Source organism: Carex rostrata, chromosome 12 (genome assembly GCF_964058835.1).
Source record: "Carex rostrata chromosome 12, lpCarRost1.2, whole genome shotgun sequence".
Lineage (NCBI taxonomy): Eukaryota > Viridiplantae > Streptophyta > Magnoliopsida > Poales > Cyperaceae > Carex > Carex rostrata.
In genome coordinates, this window is record NC_135929.1 from 5290142 (window position 1) to 5295684 (window position 5543).

Genomic DNA, 5543 nt, shown 5'->3' on the forward strand with positions numbered 1-5543 from the left:
TCTCTTGACAATAGTACTATTCAATACCAACCCATGCATGTATTTGGTTATGGTGTAGTTTAAGGTTAAGTGGGTATAATTGCATAATTTCCCTATGTTGGTAAATTGACATTGTCAGTAGGACTAAAGTGCATAATAGCAAAATATTAAATGTATGAGAAGTAATATAAGAAAATAACAAAGAAATGAAATTAGGTTTGCCTTGTACTGGGTGAAAATAAACGAAGTTAAAAGGAAATAAACTGGATTCGGACTGATAGATTAGAACTTTATTAATTGAAGTGAAATGTTAACAATTTAGATGAATTTGATAAAATAGAAATGAACTAAAATTATAAAGCAGAGGATTTAATAAATAGGTAAAAATGAAATTTACATAAGTGCACATGAGTTAATTACTGCTATACGTAAATTGTTTTATAATGGTAGTTTTGTAAGAAATAAGATAGTAACTATTATCTTGCTATAGGCATTGATAATGAGAAGCAAGACTTGAATGAACTGTCAAGAATAACTAGTAGGCAATGATTGATCGCTTCACTTGCCCTATGATATCAGGTGCGAGGTTATTGGATTAGTCTGAGATTCATAACTAGGAATTAAATCGTAACTCGCTGTGCATTTTGAATATTTGATTGACTGCATTGATTGAACTGTTGCATCATATGCATAGACCAATACAACTGAAACTGAATTACAGGTAAGTCTGTTGACTGTCATGTTGATATTGTTTATCGATTGGTTTATTCTTATTACAAATGATTGATTGAGACCACAGTGATTGAATTGAATGAATATTGAATACTGAAATCCTTGAACCTCCATATAGTGGAGAAAAAGGATTATTATACGTAAAGTCTAGCTAGCAACTAGACTTTACTCCAGGACCCTTATGCGCATATGGTGAATGGCCCCAACTGAATCCAGTACCGGTTGGATAGGGGATATTGAATAAATGTGAATTGTGATTGTGAAACTAATGAACTGTGGTAACTGTCTTATCATTGATTTTCTTTCCGATAATGACAGTATTGTGATATTGATTTCATATTGTTTCTGTTAATCAGGTGTCAGGATAGTTAGAACAGTATAAACTCTAACACAACAGATACATGTTATAGTATCTATCAGTGTTACCAGACTAGAAATTGTAAAGTTAAGAAACCAAACGTTACCAGACTTAGTGGTTATAAAGATTAGGTCCCAAACGTTACCATACTTAAAGTATTAAAAGATTTTGACCCAAACCATTTATTCTGATAAGATTCCTAGAGTTCTGATTTATTTATATAATTTTTGTTGTTCAATTGGATACTGTTATTGAGCATTTGCACTCGTCATTATAGAACTGAACTGATAATTTCTCGTGCGGTGATTTCATTCTGAATATGGATTTCCTTCGAATCCAATAATCTGAGTGGCAATCAGCACTGAGAAATAATTTATTATTTCTCACTCGTTTCCCCTTGTGGGTTACAGGTTTATTATACGAAGATAAAGAGCACTTATGGGTAATTGATAGCAAGGTCACCTAAAGGTATGGGATTTGGGTTTATTATATCTGACAGGGTGCAGAGAATATATCTCTAGCATCATCCACTATAAAATGTCAGATAATTATTGTAAATAAATTGGGATGTGGCAAAAATAATGGATGCTATTGGCAATGCATAAAAAGATCCGTGCCTAGTGTTACGTATATGTTATGGTAAATATGCGCGGCAGAATCGTCGCACCTCCGGATCGGGGGTGTGACACAAGATGAACGGTTCGGATCGACCGTTAGGATTTGAAAACTCGAATATAGAGCCGTAGCACAGTAACAAATCGTAATATGCATAGTACCATAGACTCACTCATACTTTTTTATGTAAAATGTCATATCTTTGAAATTCAAGTTGAACCTTTTTATAAATATTTAAATGTAAAAATTTGTGTTCGTCTTTATCTCATTTTTATCTTAAAAAATAGTTAGACACAAATCTTCGCTTTAAAAATAAAACCTCAAATCTCGACTTATATATATATATATATATATAACGAGAGATAATTCAATATCAAATGAGATAAACCTACAATTTGTGGAGAACCTATTTCTGATGCAGAACAATGTAGCCTTCCGTGTGTTGCTACGTCTAGCGGCCTTAAAAAGAAGAAGAAAATACATGCTCCTTCGGATAAATAAGAACATGAGTAGGAATAAATCTATAGCAATTAATAGTACGTCTAGCAAAAAAGAGAGAGTTAACGACATATATTGAAATCAGGATTAAATCTGTACTTACGCGTCTGTAGGGATGGAAGAAGATATAAGAGAAAATACCTAACCTTTTTTTTTACAAATTAAGAGTTTGCATTTTTATTCATTATAATTTTTAATTTTTTATAAAAAAATATTGCTAGCATTATCTTTCATAAAATAAAATTATATAACACTTATTCATCTAGCTCTTCTCTCTTTCAAATTTATGGTTCAACTTCGGTGCGTGTGGAGAGATCAACATAGATATAAATTTAGAGAAAAAAAAGAAAACACAAACATATCAAAATTGAAAATGGGAAAAAGGGTCATAAACATAAATTAGTAAGAATATTTTTTAAAGGAAGATTGTAATCTATTTTCATTAGAGTGACAATCTAATTTCAATATTGATGACCATTTTCTATATATAAAAAAAACTTGTGTCTAAGCAATCTAATTTCAATAAATTAGATAAGAATAAAATAATAACATAACATGTTATTTTTTATTACAGTGCAAAACGTGAAATTCAAGTGATACGATGATTGTAATTTGTAGGTGTATCGCGTGCACATACACATATATATACTAGTATTATGTCCGTGCGTTGCAACGGGGATATTATAAGATTGAATATAATATGAAGAGACTTTATTATTGACATTTCATCTAGAATTAAGAAAAAATATATAAATAAAAATAAAAAACACAAATGACAAAAAAACAGAGAGATAAATAATAAATAACAAATAACAGTAAAAAAAACCACAAATGAAATAAAATGGATCAAATATAAATTGAAAATAAATCTTGAAGTATCACTGCCAGTATGATCCTCTTCGATGTAGTCCAACATTTCTGAAAATGAACCCAAAAAAAAATGAAAAGTAGATTTTAATTGCTCCAATTAAAAAAATATAATAAAATTAGAAATGCTAAATTAATCGGGTCCCGTACCTTATTCATTCACATGAGATTCAAAATTAACAATCAATACATTTGGTTGTCATGGGTAGAAGTACCTAGTGAGTTGTGTAGTGATTTATTCATTTAGATGAGATTCAAAATTAACAATCAAGACATCATTAAGAGTGAGTCTATGGTATTATGCATATCACGGGTTGTTACCGTGCTACGGCTCTATATTCGAGTTTTCAAATCCTAACAGTCGATCCGAACCGTTCATCTTGTTCTCCATATTAATATGTGTTTGGAGACCAAATTTTACATTTTTTGAAATTTTTTTACTATTTTTTTAGATATTTAGAAAATCACTTGATCTGAAAATTCTGGACCATCCAAAAACAGTGATTTTCAATAAATCTAAAAAAATAGTAAAAAAATTTCAAAAAATGTAAAATTGGGTTTCCAAAAACATATTAATATGGAGAACAAGATGAACGGTTCGGATCGACCATTAGAATTTGAAAACTCGAATATAGAGCCGTAGCACGGTGCCAAATCGTAATATGCATTGTACCATAGACTCACTCCATCATTAATTGTCATGAGATTCAAAATTAACAATCCAGTGAGTTATGTAGTGATTAAGTAGTAATTACTCGAATTCACAAAAGATGCACATTAAAATAGAAGAAAAACATCATAAAAAAGATAAAAATAAAATACACATCAATATACAAAAAGGAAAAATGAACTTCACTGGATAATAAGAACGAATAAATCTGTTATCGATATATCATATTTTGTAAAATTATGCACAACATATAGTGTACCTGATGCCCACGGATAGAGTCAGTAAGTAACCTCACCGGTTCATTTTTTATTTTCTTGTAAAATACACATTAATATACAAAAAAAATAAGAAGTTTAAAGTCATTATAAATGAAAAAAAGGCGGAGCTTACGATTTGAATGATTCGAAACTCTAATTCGAAAGGCAAATGGAAGTTGGCAAAAAAACAAACTTTTGTATGAATACAGATGGCGAAATGAGAAAACAAGTTAATTTGACAAACAGTCTTTTTATTCTTGATTTTCTCGATTCAAGGTGGTGGGGTGAATTGTATAGAAACAACTCCATTCAAATATATTATAGATTTTTATTTACTGCTGTTGGGATTAATATAGAAACAAACAAAAAGAAATATGGAAACAAAGAAAAAATTGATTTCCTTTTTGTCATCATAATCTGTACATAAAGAAACAAAGGAGAAATAAGGAAACATTGAAGTCCTACTAATTTGTGCTACGATTTTCAATTGATCAGAATACATTGAAATCCTCCTAATTTGTGCTTCTACACAAGAGAACATAATGACACTAATTTTATATTTTGGTAATATCTATAGAAACAAAGAAAGAAAAATAAGAAAGTGAAGAAAAATAATGATTTCCAATGTGATTCGGTGCGTAGATTTTAACCGATCATATATTAATTTGTTTAGGGCAAAGGTGAGAGGTATTTTTTTTGGACCATGTATGTCTTCTCTCCGAAAAGGAAACTAAATTGTGATTAAAGGAAGATACTGGTTATTGCAAATAAAGGAAATAAATAACGAAAGTAATAAGTAGATATGTCATTTATTTTCGTTGACATATTAGTAAACATCATCTTTTCTTTTACTTTCATCTTTTAAATTATTTTGCTTTCTAACATTTTTCCAGATTATTTCAAGTTCTCAAGTTTCAATTTAACAAAGGAATTCAAAATATTCTGTTACTTTTATTTTTCAAACAATTTTTATTTTTATTTTATTTTATTGTGTACGGAAGTTTTATTTTGACTCAATTTTTCTAGACAAATTCAATTAAATTTTGTTGACTATGATTAATTTAAATGATTGTTTTCATTTTTTTGAAGATTATAGTTATATTGTTAGAATAATAATAAACTGTCTATCAAACATCCTATTATAATTTATGTTGTTAAATTAAAGTTTTTAGGAGTAATTAATTTTATTTTAGGTTGTATGGTTTTCACTTTATTTTTATTTTTCTATATTTTTTGTTATATTTACTAATTACAATAAAAATATGTTTCCAGTTTAATTGATGAGATTTGAAAAGCCATTCTACTGATTTGTGCCAATATAAATCTGATCATGATAAGCGCCTTTGTGATTATAAGATCGTATATCTTCCTCTGTTGCATTATGTGTTTATTTGTAAGGACAACATAGCATTTGACAGTGGCACTAATAGTATGAGATTCTCAATCTTTATATTTAGAAGATATTTTCAAATTATTGTTAATTTATTTGGAATGCAGATTTTAATAAATGTCGGCTAGCCATACAAAGATAACTTCCTTATATCACTAAATTGTTTAATTTTAATTG

The 5543-nt window shown here is 28.9% G+C and overlaps 1 long non-coding RNA gene across 1 annotated transcript; it reads left to right on the forward strand.

The window, feature by feature from the left end:
• Nucleotides 1–895: 895 nt before the first annotated feature.
• LOC144563450 (uncharacterized) lies at nucleotides 896–1695 on the forward strand. The gene is made up of 2 exons (XR_013514361.1): nucleotides 896–1186; nucleotides 1226–1695. It is a non-coding gene; the product is annotated as an uncharacterized LOC144563450 (long non-coding RNA).
• The last annotated feature ends 3848 nt before the right edge of the window (nucleotides 1696–5543 follow it).